Raw genomic sequence first — 21,779 nt, 5'->3', positions numbered from 1 at the left:
CAACGTAGGCTATCAACTGAAAGTATAGAAGAATAATTACAATTCAAAGGAGAATTCATAACATTACCGTTCAAATAGATACTCGTACTTTTCAGCATTTAAATTATGTCCAATATCTAAAAAACCATTTCTCACATTATCCACCATTTTAGACAAAGCAAATTTATTCCTACTAATATGCAGGATGTCATCGGCGTAAGTAATATACGATACATCAGAAAAACCAAGAAAGCAAGCATCTTAGAGAGCACTCTAGCAATACAAAGCTTAAAAACATAAGGGGATAACGCGCCTCCTTGGCGTACTGCGCATCGAACATGACCATTCTTTTGGACATTAGCTCCGTTCATGGACATTAGCCCCGTTACAATTCTTTAATCAGTGTCAGTTGGCAATTTTTTTCACTAGGCAGGTTTTTTTTTTAAACGCGTTTTTTAACTTTTAGTTACTATGGGCTTTGGTTCGCTCTTTACTAGGTTGCAGCTACCGCTGCAACCATGATACCAAACAGTCGAGAAAATTGCTGAATGTATGATCCGAGCAAACCGATTTATGAGCCACAAGGATAAATGCCAGCCCACAGAATGCATTGGACTTGTATAATTTAGGCTATATATTTGCACATTAAGGGGGTGGGGGTAAGGTTAGATTGAATTAGGTATTTAACCCTTTCTGAGATTTATTTTACCCCCCCCCTTTAATGTGCAAATATTTAGCCCAAATTTTTAAATTATACAAATTAAAGTATTATATTTTCATCATGTTATGGCATTTTTCATTATGGTTAACCTAACTTGGTAAATGCACTTCTTGAGTGTGTTTGGTATAATACATAAGTACCAGTAATTTTTCTTTCAAGAGGTCATATACTAATGCTACCAATTTTCTGTGATTTTTTAAGCTAATTGCCGATGGTGGAATTTATAGGAAGGACGTAGAAAGGGGCGTAATCTGATATGGGGCAGGGGGAGGCAACTACCCCCTCAAGACACAAGTTTTTTCCCCAGACCTCATTTGCTCCCCAGCTGAAATTTAGTTTCTACAAAATAATCTTGTCAAAACTAAGATAAGCCTTCATAATTCAAGCACCCAGAGAAACAGGGCAATTTTCCTTATTATATCTTTGCCTCTATGGTAATATATGGCTAATTTTTCCCTTTTCACTATCATTTTTACTTGATTTGGTAATGTTGGATCCAACGTTGCCCCCCCCCCGCCCTCAGGATTTTGTCGAAATTACGCCACTGGACGTAGATATGAGCAATATCTTTTATATGAGCTATTAAAAATCTGTCTAGATACATGTGATACCGATACGCCCAATAACAATACGCTCACACCTTCAAGAGGGGGGAGGGGACCTTCAAGGGGGGGGGGGGGCTAGTTGCCCTCTAATCTTTTTAGTCACTGTTGGAGTTCCACCGGTAAGCCACACTGCCCCCAGTAATGGTGTGGTAAGGTACGGGTGTCACCACTTATTGGTTGTAGCACCACTTGTGGTATAGCCCCATTTTTGCACCAATAAGTGGTGACACCCGCACCTTACCACACCAATAGTCACTTAAAAAGGACACTAGCAAATTTAATTTCCGTTCAAATGAGCTATTATACATCTCTCTATGATGTTCCGGTCACCTAGCCCTGCTAGAAAAAAGAAAAAAAGAAAAAAAAAGGGGAGACATCAGTGCAACAACAAGGAAAAAGGAAACACTTTACATTTTGATCAGACGCCATTTTCGAAGGGTTCCAGGCTTTTTTCAAAATCATCATAAATTTCTTCTCGCAATAATCTTTTACTATTAGGACGAACCAAAATAAGTTATTCCTCAATCAGAGTCAGATGGCAGTTTTTTCCCAAACATGATTTTTGACTTTTGATTCTGACCGCGTTAAAGACTTTATAGTAAATTCTCCCAAGGGACTAATGAGACTTTGCTAAGGGGGCTGGGAGGGGGAATATACGGGAGGGGTTCTTGTAAATCTCCAGTCAAGGGTTTTGGACCATAATTATTACAATGGTACCGTTTTATACTTCGAAGCTTTTCAACTTAAGAAGTGGCACAAAAGATACCGTTTTTTGTGCTATTTGGAACTTACGAATGGCAAAACTGATCAAAAGCATATAGATATGAGAAAAAGCTTTCAAATGAATCATGAAACATCTCTCTAAGAGGTTCTGGTAGCCCACTAGCCCCAGCTTTTCTACTTGAGACACGGCACCAATAGTGCCATTTGGCAATTGCAGATGGTGCACTTTATAGATAAAACGTAGATATGAGAAATAACTTTTATGTGAGTTACTGAACATCTGTCTACGATGTTTTTGTAGCCCGCTAACCCTACCCCTTGAAAAATGTCATGAGATGCTATTAAGAATCTCAAAATGATGTTCTGGGAAACCGCTAGCCCTGAAAAAAAAAGAAAAGAGACAGATCAGTGCTACCCATACAAAAAAGTGATTTTTCTTGTGTTTCAAGGTTGGGGACTGTAAATTCCCTGAATAATGTTTTCAACTATGCTGATTCCAATGAAACACTTTTCATTTTTATCTGACGCCATTTTCGAGGGGTTCAGACTTTTTTTCGAAATGACCATAAATTTCTTGATTTCCGAATAAACTTTTATTTTTGATACGAACCTAATTGCTAGTCAACTATCCTGAATTAGTGGCAGATGGAATTTTTTTTTTCGCTAGGCAGTTTTTTTTGAAACGCGTTTTTTAATTTTTTTTAGAAAACGCCCGTGGTTCACTCTTTACTAGGTTGCAGCTGCTGCTGCAACCATGATATGTATGAGACTTAAACCTATTAAAATAAAGTTTTATAATGATGCTTGCCAAAAGTTAAGATGCACTTCAAAGATCCCGCCATCTACAAAAGGCTTGTCATTTAAAAGATATTTGCAAGGTTATGTATATTCCCATAACAGTTTTCATTTGAAACTGAGAAAAATAGTAGGTTCAATTTTCAATTAAAATTCATACTTTTTTCCGACGAGAAGAGAATATAACACTTGAAATGAACAGGAATTATCATGTATTGTTTTGTAAATGTTTTCTATCATGTATTTTACTGTAAATGCATTCTATTTATATTTCGGCCCTATGTCCAAGGGCCGTCCTCAGCAAGACAAAAATATATAAAAAAAAAGACTCACAACAACATGCGACCAATAAAATCAAAAAAGTGGAAATTTTTTCAAAACAGTCCTAGCATCATTAATTCAGCGAAGTTCAACCAGGACTGATAAAAAGTAAGGTAAAACAAGACGATTCAATGAAATGAAAGAAAAATAAATTAAAAACACGTTCTTATTGCTAATCCAGCCTTTTTGGCAGCTAACCTCAAAGGTCTTTTTGTGACCAGTTCTGTGTTAATGTCTATCGGTTTTTTAAAATATTTTGTAAGATAATTTTTAATTAAATTTGTGTATAGAGCAATTCCAAACTTTTGAAAAAATTTCCACTTTTTTGGTTTTATTGGTCGCATGTTGTTGTGAGTTGTTCTTTTATATATTTTTTTCTTGCTGAGGACGGCCCTTGGACATATGGCCGAAATATTCATTCAAATTATCTCCACTGTCTTACAAAAAGATTTCCCTTTTGTTCTTCGTACTTTTGTTGTTTCTCTTTCCTTATTTCTTTTTTCTCTAAGCTGGGACACGATCAGTAAGCTGACTTTTACAGTAAATAAAATTTTGTATTACTTTAATGAAATTCTATTCAATATTAATTTTATGATATTCGCTTGTTATTTTAGCGTAAGAATTGTTTGGATTACTGAATCCCAACATCGTTCTAACTTTTATTTTACCTTTATATTATATTGAAGATTTAGGTTCATGAAATTTACAGATCCAAATATATTCATAGTATTAATTGCTAACATATATACATAAATAAATTATCAATTAAGATCAAAGGAAATAAAGGCTTTGATAATAAACTAATACTTCTACTACAACTACCCAAAACTGACTCTATTACCAGACAACGAACGACCAACTCAGATGCGAACACTCTTCTTCCATCCAAATCTATTCAAAGCTTCTCTCTTTACTCCATTTTTACCTCTTCTCATTATTGTAAAGAAAGAGAGATAGAGAGACAGAAATAAGTTTTGCTCACGTAATAAAGCTTTTTGAATCCTAATAGGAAAAGAACTGCTGCTTTTACTGATACCCAGTTAGTTTGGGCAACTTAGAACAGTGAGGGTGTGCAAGTTCAAGACTGAAAGGTGCAAATTTTGATCAAAGAGATGACAGTCAAGATTAATAGAAACTGCACAACAGAAATAATCAGCCAAAAATGGTACAATAGAATAATAATTATAACAGAATGGAAAAACAGATTTGAAAAATAAAGATGGTAATGATAATAATTCGACAATACATCTTTAATCTTTCAATGAGCAGTAATTGTGTTTCAATGCATGTATGTATTTTATTTCCACAACACCTTGATGTTTTAGTCTGGAAAATAGTATACTCAGATTATATAGTCCTGAAAGAACGACTTACATAAGCCCTGACATTGGGATAAGTCGTTTCTCCCTTCCAGCGCTCTTGACACACATTCTGAAGTCATTTTAGAAGAAAGATTACGAGACAAAAACACCAGATGATTTGTTGAAATTAAGCTTGACTACATTACCGTAATTACTATTATCAGTTTCCGCTTTTTATTGCTTTTTTAACTTAGTATCTGCTTAATGAAACCGTTTCATGGTTAGAGCAATATTAATATTTCTTCGAAGTCACAAGAAAAAAAGCCTAGACCAGTCAAGGTATCTAAGACAGGCCCGCAAGTCAGACCCGAAATACTTGGGAAACTATTTTCAAGAATAAGATTTTGTACTCATACAAGAATTTGTTAAAATCACTCAAATTTGAGGACATGAGGCAAACAATCGGAAAAATATTTGATCATCAGTATTGTTACATGGAATTATGCAAATAATTTTTAGGACCACACTGCTTTTCTATTTACGAAAAAACACAGGTTTTAATTTCAACTAAGCAGTAAAAAAAAATAAAAACAAACAGCATTTTAATTTTTTTTTAAATATTCCGAATATTTCAGCCCCACTTCCGGGAGCCTTACTCAACGGAAAACCTTACGAACAAAAGTCAGAATGAGACGCTGGAAAAACCAATAGACTGCAGCTAAACCAGCAAACGAAAACTCCACTTAATTTATACTTCATGAATTTGTTTATAAGCCTGTGAGATTTAGTTTAGGGGTGATGGACCTGAGTTTTGGTGAACTTTTTTTGTTTGTTCAATTAAATATAGTCTTCGGTTTTGAAAGATTCTCATTTATACACTGAATGTTGAGAGTAGAGTGAACCATGTTTCACTATAGACATTCGCTTTGGTTTTATTCTTATGTTGTAACATCAGTGCTGGAAAATTGTTTATAATGTGAGTTGTTCTGGGATATTTTTCTTTTTGTGTGTTTAGTTGTCGTTTTTTTTGTGTTATTTAAAAAAAAAAAAAATCGGTGTTTTCCGTTGAGTAAGTCCCGGACGTGTCCACGTTGAGTCTACTTCCCGGACGTGGGGCTGAATTATTCAGGGTTTTTTTTTTAATTAGTGTTGTTCTTTTTTTGTTCTCTGCTATGTTGTAATTAAAACCCTTTTTATGCTTAATTTTTGGCATTATGTAGTTCTTAGCATTAAATAATAATCTATCTTAACTGGATAAAAGTCAAATATAATTCTCTGCAAAGCCCGGTGCGGAGAGCAACTTGCATGCCAAATTTACCTTTCCTGCCTTGAATACTTGTTAACGTCGAGCTTTTCCAATTTCTATATAATCGATCATGTCTACAGAGTTTATTTTGTCAGCCACAATTTGATCTGAAAGACCGAAAAAGAGCCATTATCAACAGTTTGAAGGCGTAAAAGTAGGATTTCTTCCAGGAAGATTTTAAGCAATAAAACAATTAAAAAAACAATCATTTATTAAAATAAAAAAAATACTTAAGTTGTCGGAGTTAAATTGTATTATTTAGATGCTGGGATGTTTCCATAATTTTTTTTGTGGGAGGGGGGGGGTGGTATAGAAAAAATTTTAAATGTATTTTTGTTACATTCTTAAGTGTCGGAAAACACTTTAAAGAGGGTCAGACCCCTCAGCCCTTCTGCATACGGCATTGGTTATATTATTCAAACTTGTGAATTTCACACTAACTCTATTTTCATTTTAAAAGCACCCTTTTTGTTTTGAATTCTTTCCAGATTGAACTTCAAAAGTTGATCGGAAGCTCGCCACATTCTTCTGTAATAACCCACAACCTCTTTTTCTTTAGTTTTTTCCCTAGTTTTTTTTTAGGGAAAAATTGACTTCTTCTTTTTCTTAATTTTTTTCTTTAGTTGGCATTAAATGTGCCACATTTCTAGTCTTCTTACTTCTATGTGGAAATTTTCTTTCTCTGTCTAAATGCCCCTCCCCCTAACCAGGACAACAAATTATCGCTTATAAAACAAACATAAATGGCATCGTTTCTTGAATCCTTGAGGAAGAATCTTAAGAGCAAAACCAAAAAGTAGACTATTTTAATAACTTTAAAATTTATCTAATTATTTGAAGTTTAAGATTGAAACGCTCTTTTGGAAATTTCTTCAATTGTAAGAAATATGTTTCAGTATTACTTGAAATGAAGATCAGATAAGACAAGTAGGAACTCTGAAAATGCGTCTATTTGTCTCTATACAACAGTGAATTTCGAGCTATGATACAAATTCTAAAGCTAGTCTTTAGTCCTAATCCTAATGCTATCAAGATGGCTTTACTTCGAACTTGTCTACAACCTAATCATGACATGTCCTTTTTAAATCCAATACGACAGCCAGGCATTGAAATGAGCCATCGTGCAGAAGTGATGCCAAATCAAACGAGAAAAAAAATAAAGCAACAATACTAAAATGAATTGTTATTTATCTTAAAAGGGATTGGTAATATTTTTATTCTGTAGTGCCTTTAATTTGTTTGCTTTTACTGTACCAAGACTCCTATATTATTTTGTGTTTTCAGTAAAGCGCTAGTTTTCTATAATCCTACAAAGACAGAGATATATAATTAGTTGTTTTATTTGTACTAGTTTCATTGATATATATTAGATAGGCTGTGAAGTAATAATTTTTGTCCGTTTTAAGTTTCAACTTCGCTCTTTCATTTCCCTTGGAAAAACTTTGTTTTTTTTTATATTAATCTTTGCTCGTTTTTTATTCAAATTTATTGTGGAAACAACACTACTAAGATCTTTTTTATTTATACGGAATAATTTCTGTTCGTTTTAAGTTTTAATGTCATTCCTGAGTTTCAGTTGAAAACTTTTGGAGCTGTTTAAGGGCGCATTTAAAAGCTTATATTTATGCCTAATCACTTTTTATCAATTTGACTTTATAGCACATTCCCATAAATTGCACTTTCCGTTTTGTCACCCATTTTTTTTTTTTCAAATAAAAAAAGTTCCTTTTTCAATGAAATAACCAAAAAAAGGTGCTTTTCAAACCAAAACAAGAGCAAAAAATTAGGGGGCAAGGACGTTCCGTAATATCAAGTACTGCCATTTTAACTAGCCCGCAGGCTTCATCATAGAGTCAAATTTGATGACTCAAGTCCAAAGTGCTTTTCAATTATGATCAACACTAAATTTTCGGTGGATTCATAGGTGACAAGTTTTAAGTTTTAGTTAATTTTTTTTCGCAATGATCTTTTATTTTAAGATGAGTAGAAGATTTATAAAACTTACTAAGAGGGTCTGGAGGGGGAGTCTATGTGAGGGGTTCTTACAAACCTCCAGCTAAGTGATTTGGACCAAGATTGTTGCAATAGTACCGTCTTATCCTTCCAAACTCTTCCACTTAAGAAGTGGAACCATCAGTGCCGTTTTTAAGTGCTATATGACACCTATGGATTGTAAAATCGATAAAAAGCAAGTAGATATGAGTTATATCATTAAAATGAGTCTTCCTGGGATAATCTGAAAAATGAGTGCATCACACTTTCAAAAAGAGTTGATTATCTAAAAAGTAATGATAAGAAGGGACAAACCATGATTGAAAAAAAAAATCCAAGGAGGAATCGAACGCATGATAATCTAATTGGAAGTCCAGCGCTGTACTAAGAGAATCACGCCTCTAATAATCTAAATTAATATATTGGTTTATGTAGGACTTCAATTGCGTAGCTTATTAAGGGGTCCTGGAGGAGGAAACTGTGGGAAGTGTTCTTGCAAACCTCGAGTTAAGGATTTTGGATTATAATTATTACAATTATACTGTTTTATACTTTCTAGATTTTTCACTTAAGAAGTGGCACCAAAAGTGTTGTTTTCACTGCTATATCTCACTTACGAATTGTAAAATTGATAAGAGCACGTAGATATGAGCAAAAGTTTTCAAATGAGCCATTAAACATCACTCTAAGAAGTTCTGGCAGATACTAGCCCCAGCTTTTCCCCTTGAGACATGGCATAAAAAGTGCCATTTTTAGTACCATGTGAAACTTACAGGTGGAGGAATTTATAGGAAGAACGTAAATATGAGCAATATTTTTTTTATATGAGCTATCAAAAATCAATCTACGATGTTCTGGTTGCCCGCTAGCACCCCTCCTTGAGAAATGCCAAATTGCCCTTTGTCGTGCCATATGGAACTTGGAGATGGTGGAATTAATATAAACCACGTACATATGAGAAATTGCTTTTGAATGAGCTCTTAAGCACATCTCTATGATGTTCAAGTAACCCGCTAGGCCTGGAAAAAAAAAGAAGAAAAAAAGACCGTTTTAAAGCTTTGTAACTTTTAGTTACTATGGACTGTGATTCGCTCTTTACTAGGTTGCAGCTAATGCTTCAACCATGACAAAGAGTTCATTGCAAATTCTCCCAAGAAATTACTTCATATTGAAATCTGTGAAATCTAATAGACGGTAGAATTTGTAAAAATCTAGTAAATATAAGCAGTAGCTTATAATTGAGCCATTAAACATCTATCTACGATGGTGTGGTATTTTGGTAGTTTACGATGGTGTGGAAGCTTCCTGGGGAGCAGTCGATTTATGAACTTTGCTCAGGGGGTTGGGAGGGTGAGGGTGCGGGAAGGGTTCTTGTAAACCTACATTTAAGGGTTCTGGAACATAACTATGACAATAGTACCGGTTTTGTACTTCATAGCTTTTCCACTTATGAAGTGGCACCAAAAGTGTTGTTTTCAGTGCTATATCACACTTACTAATGGTTAAATTGAAAATAAAAGCATATGGATATGAGCAATAACTTTCAAATAAGCCATTCAACATAACTCTTATAAGTTCTGCTAGCCCAATAGCCTTAGCATTTCCACTTGAGACATGGCACAAAAAGTGCCGTGTTTAGTACTATTTGGAAATTATAGATGGTGGAATTTATAGAAAGAACGTAAGATATAAGCAATGTCTTTCATACGAGCCATAAAAAATATGTCTACGATGTTCTGGTAACCTGCTAGCGCCACCACTTGAGAAATGGCGCGAAGTGCCATTTTAGTGCCATGTGGCACTTGCAGATGGCGAAGTTTATAAAAAACCCGTAGAAATAAGAAATAGCTTTTGAATGAGTTTTTAAGCATCTCTCTATGATGTTCTGGTGACCCGCTAGGCCTGGAGAAAAAAAAGGGAGACATCAGTGCTACCGATGCAAAAAAAGCGATTTTCCTTGTTGTTCAAGGTGGGGGACTGTTATTTCCCTGTATATGGTTTTCGCCCATTCTGATTCCAATATTGTACTTTTCATTTTGATCTGACGCCATTGTGGAGGGGTTTCAGGCCTATTTTCGAAATCACCAGGAATTTCTTTTTGCAATAAACTTTTACTTTTAAGACAAACCGCAATAATAGTTAATAATAATAATAATGTATTTATAACCCACTGTACCAACAACGTGAAAAATAGTAGAGTAAAGAGAAAAGTGAAAGAAAAAATAAACACATACAGTACTTAAAGTACGATAAACAAATAAAAAGAAAATTCAGCAAAACAAACAAATGAGACCACGGTGAGGGGATAGTTTTTCATAGGCATTTACAGACAGTTTTATATGTAAATCACAATGTTTTTCACTTATATTAGGTGCATTATACTTTTTGATAATACAGCGATTACGAAATGACAACGAAGATACAACAAAAATTGGCAATACCGATATTAGCATTTCCTCAACTTAGATAGGTCATTCTTCCTAAGCAGAATGTAAATACCTGAAAGGTAAAAAATAGCATGGTCACAGAAAACAGAATACAGCGACACTAAAGCTTTGCGATTGTATTACGACCGATTTGCAACAATCTGGGAATACCCACATATAGTCTTGGTACATGCGTCCCTAACAGCTGACTGACAAAAACAAAATATATTATTACAAAGAGTTATACCAAGCCAACGTAGGCTATCAACTGAAAGTATAGAAGAATAATTACAATTCAAAGGAGAATTCATAACATTACCGTTCAAATAGATACTAGCACTTTGCAACATTTAAAATAAGTCCAATATCTAAAAAACCTTTTCTCCCATAATCCACCATTTTAGACAAAAAAAATTTGCTCCTATAACTAATAAGTAGGATGTCATCCGCGGAAGCAAAATACGATACATCAGAAAAACCCATAAAGCAAGTATCTTAGAGACCACTCTAGCAATACAAAGCTTAAAAACATAAGGGGATAACGCGCCTCCTTGGCGTACTCCGCATCGAAAATGAACATTCTTTTGGACATTAACTCCGTTTATGGACATTAACCCCGTTACCATTCGTTAATCAGTATCAGATTGCAATTTTTTCACTAGGCAGGTTTTTTTTTTAAACGCGTTTTTTAACTTTTAGTTACTATGGGCTGTGGTTCGCTCTTTACTAGGTTGCAGCTACCGCTGCAACAATGATACCAAACAGTCGAGAAAATTGCAGAATGTACGATCCGAGCAAACCGATTTCTGAGCCACAATGATAAATGACGGGCGACAGAATGCATTGGAATTGTATAATTTAGGCTATATATTTGCACATTAAGGGGGTGGGGGTAAGGTTAGATTGAATTAGGTTTTTAACCCTTTCTGAGATTTATTTTACCCCCCCCCCTTTAATGTGCAAATATTTAGCCCAAATTTTTAAATTATACAAACTGAAGTATTATATTTTCATCATGTTATGGCATTTTTCATTATGGTTAACCTAACTTGGTAAATGCACTTCTTGAGTGTGTTTGGTATAATACATAAGTACCAGTAATTTTTCTTTCAAGAGGTCATATACTAATGCTACCAATTTTCTGTGATTTTTTAAGCTAATTGCCGATGGTGGAATTTATAGGAAGGACGTAGAAAGGGGCGTAATCTGATATGGGGCAGGGGGAGGCAACTGCCCCCTCAAGACACAAGTTTTTTCCCCAGACCTCATTTGCCCCCCAGCTGAAATTTAGTTTCTGCAAAATAATCTTGTCAAAACTAAGATAAGCCTTCATAATTCAAGCACCCAGAGAAACAGGTCAATTTTCCTTAGTATATCTTTGCCTCTATGGTAAAATATGGCTCATTTTCCCCCTTTCACTATTATTTTTACTTTAATTGGGAAAGTTGTATCCACCGTTGCCCCCCCCCCCCGCCCTCAGGATTTTGTCGAAATTACGCCACTGGACGTAGATATGAGCAATATCTTTTATATGAGCTATTAAAAATCTGTATAGATACATGTGATACCGATACGCCCAATAACAATACGCTCACACCTTCAAGAGGGGGGAGGGGACCTTCAAGGGGGGGGGGGGCTAGTTGCCCTCTAATCTTTTTAGTCACTGTTGGAGTTCCACCGGTAAGCCACACTGCCCCCAGTAATGGTGTGGTAAGGTGCGGGTGTCACCACTTATTGGTTTTAGCACAACTTGTGGTATAGCCCCATTTTTGCACCAATAAGTGGTGACACCCGCACCTTACCACACCAATAGTCACTTAAAAAGGACACTAGCAAATTTAATTTCCGTTCAAATGAGCTATTATACATCTCTCTATGATGTTCCGGTCACCTAGCCCTTCTAGAAAAAAGAAAAAAAGAAAAAAAAAGGGGAGACATCATTGCAACAACAAGGAAAAAGGAAACACTTTACATTTTGATCAGACGCCATTTTCGAAGGGTTCCAGGCTTTTTTCAAAATCATCATAAATTTCTTCTCGAAATAAGCTTTTACTATTAGGACGAACCAAAATAAGTTATTCATCAATCAGAGTCAGATGGCAGTTTTTTCCCAAACATGATTTTTGACTTTTGATTCTGACCGTGTTAAAGACTTTATAGTAATTTCTCCCACGGCAATAATGAGACTTTGCTACGGGGGCGGGGAGGGGGAGTATACGGGAGGGGTCCCTTGTAAATCTCAAGTTAAGGGTTTTGGACCATAATTATTACAATGGTACCGTTTTATACTTCGAAGCTTTTCAACTTAAGAAGTGGCACAAAAGGTGCCGTTTTTGTGCTATTTGGAACTTACGAATGGCAAAACTGATCAAAAAGAGCCATTATCAACAGTTTGAAGGCGTAAAAGTAGGATTTCTTCCATGAAGATTTTAAGCAATAAAACACTTAAAAAAACAATCCTTTATTAAAATAAAAAAATTACTTAAGATGTAGGACTTAAAATGTATTAGTTAGATGCAGGGCTGTTTCCAGAATTTTTTTTGTGGGAGGGGGGGGGGGGTGGTATAGAAAAATTTTTAAATGTATTTTTTTTAAATTCTTAATATTCGGAAAAAACTTTCAATAGGGTCAGATCCCTCAGCCCTTCTGTAAACGGCATTGGTTATATTATTAAAACTTGTGAATTTCACACTAACTCTATTTTTATTTTGAAAGCACACTTTTTGTTTTGATTCTTTCCAGATTGAACTTCAAAAGTTCATCCGAAGCTCGCCATATTCTCCTGTGATAAACCACAACCTTTTTTTCTTTAGTTTTTTTCCTAGGTTTTTTTTTTTTTTAGGGAAAAAATTGACTTCTTCTTTTTCTCAATTTTTTTTTTAGTAGGCATCAAATGTGCCACATTTCTAGTCTTCTTACTTCTATGTGGAAATTTTCTTTCTCTGTCTAAATGCCCCTCCCCCTAACCAGGACAACAAATTATCGCTTATAAAACAAACATAAATGGCATCGTTTCTTGAATACTTGAGGAAGAATCTTAAGAGCAAAACCAAAAAGTAGACTATTTTAATAATTTTAAAATGTATCTAATTATTTGAAGTTTAAGATTGAAACGCTCTTTTGGAAATTTCTTCAATTGTAAGAAATATGTTTCAGTATTACTTGAAATGAAGATCAGATAAGACAAGTAGGAACTCTGAAAATGCGTCTATTTGTCTCTATACAACAGTGAATTTCGAGCTATGATACAAATTCTAAAGCTAGTCTTTAGTCCTAATCCTAATGCTATCAAGATGGCTTTACTTCGAACTTGTCTACAACCTAATCATGACATGTCCTTTTTAAAACCAATACGACAGCCAGGCATTGAAATGAGCCATCGTGTAGAAGTGATGCCAAATCAAACGAGAAAAAAAATAAAGCAACAATACTAAAATGAATTGTTATTTATCTTAAAAGGAATTGGTAATATTTTTATTCTGTAGTGCCTTTAATTTGTTTGCTTTTACTGTACCAAGACTCATATGTTATTTTGTGTTTTCAGTAAAGCGCTAGTTTTCTATAATCCTAGAAACACAGAGATATATAATTAGTTGTTTTATTTGTACTAGTTTGATTTATATATATTAGATAGGCTGTGAAGCAATAATTTTTGTCCGTTTTAAGTTTCAACTTCGCTATTTACTTCACTTGTAAAAACTTTGTTTTTTTTTAGATTAATCTTTTCTCGTTTTTGATTCAAATTTATTGTAGAAACAACGCTACTAAGATCTTTTTTATTTATACGAAATAAGATCTTTTCGTTTTAAGTTTGTACGTCATTCCTTAGTTTTAGTTTAAAACTTATGAAGCTGTTTAAGGCGCATTTAAAAAATTATATTTATTCCAATTCAATTTTTATAAATGTGAATTCATACCACATTCCAATAAAGTGCACTTTTCGTTTTGTCACCCATTTTTTTTTTTCAAATGAAAAAATTGCCTTTTTAAATGAAATAACCAAAAAAAGGTGTTTTTCAAAAACTAGACAGGAGAAAAAAATAAGGGGACAAGGACGTCTCTTCCCCTCAATTACCGCATTTAGAACTAGCACACAGGCTTCATCGCAGAGTGAAGTTTGAAGGTTTAATTCAAAACTGCTGATCATTCAAGATTAATTTTTGGTAGATTTATAGTTGAAAAGTTTTTAGTTTTATTTAATTTGTTTTCGCAATAATCTTTTATTTTAAGATGAGAAGAATAATTATAAAACTTACTAAGAGGGTCTGGAGGGGGAGTATATGTGAGGGGTTCTTACAAACCTCCAGTTAAGGGATTTGGAACATGATTGATGGAATAGTACCGTCTTATCCTTCCAAACTCTTCCACTTAAGAAGTGGAACCAAAAGTGCCGTTTTTAAGTGCTATATGGCACCTATGGATGGTAAAATCGATAAACAGCACGTAGATATGAGTAATAGCATTAAATTGAGTCTTCCTGGGATAATTTGAAAAATGAGTGCATCATATTTGCAAAAATAATGGATTATCTAAAAAGTAAAGATAAGAAAGGGACAAACCATGATTGAAAAAAAATCCAAGGAGGAGTCGAACGCATGATAATCTAATTGGAAGTCCAGTGCTGTACTAACAGAACCACGCCTCTAATAATCTAAATTAATATATTGGTTTATGTAGGACTTCAATTGCGTAGCTTATTAAGGGGTCCTGGAGGAGGAAACTGTGGGAAGTGTTCTTGCAAACCTCGAGTTAAGGATTTTGGATTATAATTATTACAATTATACTGTTTTATACTTTCTAGATTTTTCATTTAAGAAGTGGCACCAAAAGTGTTGTTTTCAGTGCTATATCTCACTTACGAATTGTAAAATTGATAAAAGCACGTAGATATGAGCAAAAGTTTTCAAATGAGCCATTAAACATCACTCTAAGAAGTTCTGGTAGATACTAGCCCCAGCTTTTCCACTTGAGACATGGCACAAAAAGTGCCATTTTTAGTACCATGTGAAACTTACAGGTGGAGGAATTTATAGGAAGAACGTAAATATGAGCAATATTTTTTTTATATGAGCTATCAAAAATCAATCTACGATGTTCTGGTTGCCCGCTAGCACCCCTCCTTGAGAAATGCCAAATTGCCCTTTGTCGTGCCATATGGAACTTGGAGATGGTGGAATTAATATAAACCACGTACATATGAGAAATTGCTTTTGAATGAGCTCTTAAGCACATCTCTATGATGTTCAAGTAACCCGCTAGGCCTGAAAAAAAAAAGAAGAAAAAAAGACCGTTTTAAAGCTTTGTAACTTTTAGTCACTATGGACTGTGGTTCGCTCTTTACTAGGTTGCAGCTAATGCTTCAACCATGACAAAGAGTTCATTGCAAATTCTCCCAAGAAATTACTTCATATTGAAATCTGTGAAATCTAATATACGGTAGAATTTGTAAAAAATCTAGTAAATATAAGCAGTAGCTTATAATTGAGCCATTAAACATCTATCTACGATGGTGTGGTAGTTTGGTATTTTACGATGGTGTGTACGCTTACTGGTGAGCTGGATATTTATGAAACTTGCTAAGGGGGGTGGGTGGGGGAGGGTGCGGGAAGGGTTCTTGTAAACCTCCAGTTAAGGGTTCTGGAACATAACCATCACAATAGTAACGGTTTTGTACTTCAGAGCTTTTCCACTTATGAAGTGGCACCAAAAGTGTTGTTTTCAGTGCTATATCACACTTACTAATGGTTAAATTGAAAATAAAAGCATATGGATATGAGCAATAACTTTCAAATAAGCCATTCAACATAACCCTTATAAGTTCTGCTAGCCCAATAGCCTTAGCATTTCCACTTGAGACATGGCACAAAAAGTGCCGTGTTTATTACTATTCGGAAATTGTAGATGGTGGAATTTATATAAAGAAAGTAGATATGAGCAATGTCTTTAATACGAGCCAAAAAAAATCTGTCTACGATGTTCTGGTAGCCTGCTAGCGCCACCACTTGAGAAATGGCACGAAGTGCCATTTTAGTGCCAAGTGGCACTTGGAGATGGCGAAGTTTATAAAAAACACGTAGATATAAGACATGGCTTTTGAATGAGTTTTTAAGCATCTCTCTATGATGTTCTGGTGACCCACTAGGCCTGGAGAAAAAAAAGGGAGACATCAGTGCTACCGATGCAAAAAAAGCGATTTTCCTTGTTGTTCAAGGTGGGGGACTGTTATTTCCCTGTATATGGTTTTCGCCCATTCTGATTCCAATATTGTACTTTTCATTTTGATCTGACGCCATTGTGGAGGGGTTTCAGGCCTATTTTCGAAATCACCAGGAATTTCTTTTTGCAATAAACTTTTACTTTTAAGACAAACCGCAATAATAGTTAATAATAATAATAATGTATTTATAACCCACTGTACCAACAACGTGAAAAATAGTAAATAAAGAGAAAAGTGAAAGAAAAAATAAACACATACAGTACTTAAAGTACGATAAACAAATAAAAAGAAAATTCAGCAAAACAAACAAATGAGACCATGGTGAGGGGATAGTTTTTCATAGGCATTTGCACAGTTTTATATGTAAATCACAAAGTTTTTCGCTTATATCAGGTGCATTATACTTTTTGATAATACAGCGATTACGAAATGACAACGAAGATACAACAAAAATTGGCAATACCGATATTAGCATTTCCTCAACTTAGATAGGTCATTCTTCCTAAGCAGAATGTAAATACCTGAAAGGTAAAAAATAGCATGGTCACAGAAAACAGAATACAGCGACACTAAAGCTTTGCGATTGTATTACGACCGATTTGCAACAATCTGGGAATACCCACATATAGTCTTGGTACATGCGTCCCTAACAGCTGACTGACAAAAACAAAATATATTATTACAAAGAGTTATACCAAGCCAACGTAGGCTATCAACTGGAAGTATAGAAGAATAATTATAATTCAAAGGAGAATTCATAACATTACCGTTCAAATAGATACTCGCACTTTTCAACATTTAAATCAAGTCCAATATCTAAGAAATTTTTTCTTACAATATCCATCATTTTAGACATAGATAATTTACTCCTACTAATAAGCAGGATGTAATTCACGTAAGTAATATAGGATACATCAGAAAAAACAATAAAGCAAGCATCTTAGAGACCACTCTAGCAATACAAAGCTTAAAAACATAAGGGGATAACGCGCCTCCTTGGCGTACTCCGCATCAAAAATGAACATTCTTTTGAACATTAGCTCCGTTCATGGACATTAGCCCCGTTACCATTCTTTAATCAGTGTCAGTTGACAATTTTTTCACTAGGCAGGTTTTTTTTTAAACACGTTTTTTAACTTTTAGTTACTATGGGCTGTGGTTCGCTCTTTACTAGGTTGCAGCTACCGCTGCAACCATGATACCAAACCGTCGAGAAAATTGCAGAATGTATGATCCGAGCAAACCGATTTCTGAGCCACAAGGATAAATGACGGGCGACAGAATGCATTGGACTTGTATAATTTAGGCTATATATTTGCACATTAGGGGGGTGGGGGTAAGGTTAGATTGAATTAGGTATTTAACCCTTTCTGAGATTTATTTTACCCCCCCCCCTTTAATGTGCAAATATTTAGCCCAAATTTTTAAATTATACAAATTAAAGTATTATATTTTCATCATGTTATGGCATTTTTCATTATGGTTAACCTAACTTGGTAAATGCACTTCTTGAGTGTGTTTGGTATAATACATAAGTACCAGTAATTTTTCTTTCAAGAGGTCATATACTAATGCTACCAATTTTCTGTGATTTTTTAAGCTAATTGCCGATGGTGGAATTTATAGGAAGGACGTAGAAAGGGGCGTAATCTGATATGGGGCAGGGGGAGGCAACTACCCCCTCAAGACACAAGTTTTTTCCCCAGACCTCATTTGCTCCCCAGCTGAAATTTAGTTTCTGCAAAATAATCTTGTCAAAACTAAGATAAGCCTTCATAATTCAAGCACCCAGAGAAACAGGTCAATTTTCCTTAGTATATCTTTGCCTCTATGGTAACATATGGCTCATTTTCCCCCTTTCACTCTTATTTTTACTTGAATTGGGAAAGTTGGATCCAACGTTGCCCCCCCCCCGCCCTCAGGATTTTGACGAAATTACGCCACTGGACGTAGATATGAGCAATATCTTTTATATGAGCTATTAAAAATCTGTCTAGATACATGTGATACCGATACGCCCAATAACAATACGCTCACACCTTCAAGAGGGGGAGGGGACCTTCAAGGGGGGGGGGGGCTAGTTGCCCTCTAATCTTTTTAGTCACTGTTGGAGTTCCACCGGTAAGCCACACTGCCCCCAGTAATGGTGTGGTAAGGTACGGGTGTCACCACTTATTGGTTGTAGCACCACTTGTGGTATAGCCCCATTTTTGCACAAATAAGTGGTGACACCCGCACCTTACCACACCAATAGTCACTTAAAAAGGACACTAGCAAATTTAATTTCCGTTCAAATGAGCTATTATACATCTCTCTTTGATGTTCTGTTCACCTAGCCCTGCTAGAAAAAAGAAAAAAATAAAAAAAAAGGGGAGACATCAGTGCAACAACAAGGAAAAAGGAAACACTTTACATTTTGATCAGACGCCATTTTCGAAGGGTTCCAGGCTTTTTTCAAAATCATCATAAATTTCTTCTCGCAATAAGCTTTTACTATTAGGACGAACCAAAATAAGTTATCATTCCTCAATCAGAGTCAGATGGCAGTTTTTTTCCCAAACATGATTTTTGACTTTTGATTCTGACCGTGTTAAAGACTTTATAGTAAATTCTCCCAAGGGACTAATGAGACTTTGCTACGGGGGCTGGGAGGGGGAGTATACGGGAGGGGTCCCTTGTAAATCTCAAGTTAAGGGTTTTGGAACATAATTATTACAATGGTACCGTTTTATACTTCGAAGCTTTTCAACTTAAGAAGTGGCACAAAAGGTGCCGTTTTTGTGCTATTTGGAACTTACGAATGGCAAAACTGATCAAAAAGAGCCATTATCAACAGCTTGAAGGCGTAAAAGTAGGATTTCTTCCAGGAAGATTTTAAGCAATAAAACACTTAAAAAAAAAATCATTTATTAAAATAAAAAAATTACTTATGTTGTCGCACTTAAATTTTATTATTTAGATGCTGGGCTGTTGCCATAATTTTTTGTGTGGGAGGGGGGGGATGGTATAGAAAAATTTTTAAATTTATTTTTGTTACATTCTTAATAGTCGGAAAACACTTTCAAGAGGGTCAGACCCCTCAGCCCTTCTGCATACGGCATTGGTTATATTATTCAAACTTGTGAATTTCACACTAACTCTATTTTTATTTTGAAAGCACCCTTTTTGTTTTGATTCTTTCCAGATTGAACTTCAAAAGTTCATCCGAAGCTCGCCATATTCTCCTGTGATAAACCACAACCTTTTTTTCTTTAGTTTTTTTCCTAGTTTTTTTTTAGGGAAAAAATTGACTTCTTCTTTTTCTCAATTTTTTTCTTTAGTAGGCATCAAATGTGCCACATTTCTAGTCTTCTTACTTCTATGTGGAAATTTTCTTTCTCTGTCTAAATGCCCCTCCCCCTAACCAGGACAACAAATTATCGCTTATAAAACAAACATAAATGGCATCGTTTCTTGAATCCTTGAGGAAGAATCTTAAGAGCAAAACCAAAAAGTAGACTATTTTAATAACTTTAAAATGTATCTAATTATTTGAAGTTTAAGATTGAAACGCTCTTTTGGAAATTTCTTCAATTGTAAGAAATATGTTTCAGTATTACTTGAAATGAAGATCAGATAAGACATAGTAGGAACTCTGAAAATGCATCTATTTGTCTCTATACAACAGTGAATTTCAAGCTATTGTACGCATAATAATACGTCTATAGTCCTAATCCTAATGTCATCAAGTTGTATTTGCTTCTTACGTGTCTAAAAAGTAATTACGATTTGTCCTTTTTAAATCAGAAACAACAGACAGAAACTGAACTGAGCCATCGTGCAAAAGTGATACAAAATTAAACGAGAAAAAAATAATAAAGCAACAATCCTAAAATGATTTGTTATTTATCTTAAAAGGGATTGGTAATATTTTTATTCTGTAGTGCCTTTAATTTGTTTGCTTTTAATGTACCAAGACTCCTATGTTATTTTGTGTTTTCAGTAAAGCGCTAGTTTTCTATAATCCTAGAAACACAGAGATATATAATTAGTTGTTTTATTTGTACTAGTTTGATTGATATATATTAGATAGTCTGTGAAGCAATAATTTTTGTCCGTTTTAAGTTTAAACTTCGCTCTTTACTTCCCTTGGAAAAACTTTGTTTTTTTTTAGATTAATCTTTGATCGTTTTTGATTCAAATTTATTGTGGAAACAACACTACTAAGATCTTTTTTATTTATACTGAATAAGTTCTGTTCGTTTTAAGTTTTAATGTCATTCCTTAGTTTTAGTTGAAAACTTAGGGAGCTGTTTAAGGCGCATTTAAAAGCTTATATTTATGCCAATTCAATTTTTATAAATGTTACTTCATACCAAATTCCAATAAAGTGCAATTATCTTTTTGTAACCCATTTTTTTTTTTCAAATTAAAAAATTTACTTTTTAAATTAAAAAACAAAAAAAATGTTTTTTTAAAAACATAGGCAGGAGAAAAAAATAAGGGGGCAAGGACGTCCCTTCACCGCAATTACCACAATTAGAACTAGCACACAGGCTTCGTCACAGAGTGAAGTTTGAAGGTTTAACTCAAAACTGCTGATCATTCAAGATTAATTTTTGGTAGATTTATAGTTGAAAAGTTTTTAGTTTTAGTTAATTTGTTTTCGCAATAATCTTCTACTTTGAAGATGAGTAGAAGATTTATAAAACTTACTAAGAGGGTCTGGGGACCTTCAAGGGGGGGGGGGGGTCTAGTTGCCCTCTAATCTTTTTGGTCACTGTTGGAGTTCCACCGGTAAGCCACAATGCCCCCAGTATTGGTGTGGTAAGGTACGGGTGTCACCACTTATTGGTTGTATCACCACTTGTGGTATAGCCCCATTTTTGCACCAATAAGTGGTGACACCCGCACCTTACCACACCAATAGTCACTTAAAAAGGACACTAGCAAATTTAATTTCCGTTCAAATGAGCTATTATACATCTCTCTTTGATGTTCATGTCACCTAGCCCTGCTAGAAAAAAGAAAAAAAGAAAAAAAAAAGGGGAGACATCAGTGCAACAACAAGGAAAAAGGAAACACTTTTCATTTTGATCAGACGCCATTTTCGAAGGGTTCCAGGCTTTTCAAAATCATCATAAATTTCTTCTCGCAATAAGCTTTTACTATTAAGACGAACCAAAATAAGTTATCATTCCTCAATCAGAGTCAGATGGCAGTTTTTTCCAAAACATTATTTTTGACTTTTGATTCTGACCGTTTTAAAGACTTTATATTAAATTCTCCCACGGGACTAATGAGACTTTGCTATGGGGGGTGGGTGGGGGAGTATACGGGAGGGGTCCCTTGTAAATCTCAAGTTAAGGGTTTTGGACCATAATTATTACATTGGTACCGTTTTATACTTTGAA

The 21,779-nt window shown here is 34.7% G+C and overlaps 1 long non-coding RNA gene across 1 annotated transcript in view; it reads right to left on the bottom strand.

Moving 5' to 3' along the window:
• LOC148946482 (uncharacterized) overlaps nucleotides 1-21,779 on the bottom strand; it is a 75,897-nt gene that overhangs the window by 16,885 nt on the left and 37,233 nt on the right. The window contains exon 4 of the long non-coding RNA XR_016142563.1: nucleotides 5,764-5,858. This is a non-coding gene — a long non-coding RNA (uncharacterized LOC148946482). The remainder of the gene's footprint in view (nucleotides 1-5,763; nucleotides 5,859-21,779) is intronic.

This window comes from Artemia sp. Qi Xiang Cuo, chromosome 12 (assembly GCF_049724085.1).
Source record: "Artemia sp. Qi Xiang Cuo chromosome 12, ASM4972408v1, whole genome shotgun sequence".
In the NCBI taxonomy this organism is placed as follows: Eukaryota; Metazoa; Arthropoda; class Branchiopoda; order Anostraca; family Artemiidae; genus Artemia; species Artemia sp. Qi Xiang Cuo.
The sequence above is the reverse complement of the archived record's forward strand: the minus strand, read 5'-3'. Positions and strand labels throughout refer to the sequence as shown.